Raw genomic sequence first — 355 nt, 5'->3', positions numbered from 1 at the left:
CCCCAATTCCCTAAACAAGTGAACAGCCGTTGCTCCAGCTAATCTTACAGTGGTAGTTGAATACTGACATCATCCGGACTAAAGAAGAAACGCCTTTTTGCCTCCGAAGAGGTTTTCCCACTTTGTTTTCAAGCCGTTTGTACGTTTTGCACAGCATTACAGACGAACCGAGACAGGGCAAGTGATGCTAGAAACAATTAATAATTAAGAACGCGAGTAGGAAACGCGTGTTGAATCTCCGAGCAAGTCCTGCGGATGCTTCAGCGCAAGCCTGACCTGCGCCTCCCCCGGCGGGCTTTGAGCGGGGTTTAGTGCCGGGTAATTCTCCAACACCGGCGAGCCCCGAGCACAGCGG

This window comes from Geospiza fortis, unplaced genomic scaffold (genome assembly GCF_000277835.1).
Source record: "Geospiza fortis unplaced genomic scaffold, GeoFor_1.0 scaffold237, whole genome shotgun sequence".
Lineage (NCBI taxonomy): Eukaryota > Metazoa > Chordata > Aves > Passeriformes > Thraupidae > Geospiza > Geospiza fortis.
This window is presented reverse-complemented; position numbering follows the sequence as displayed.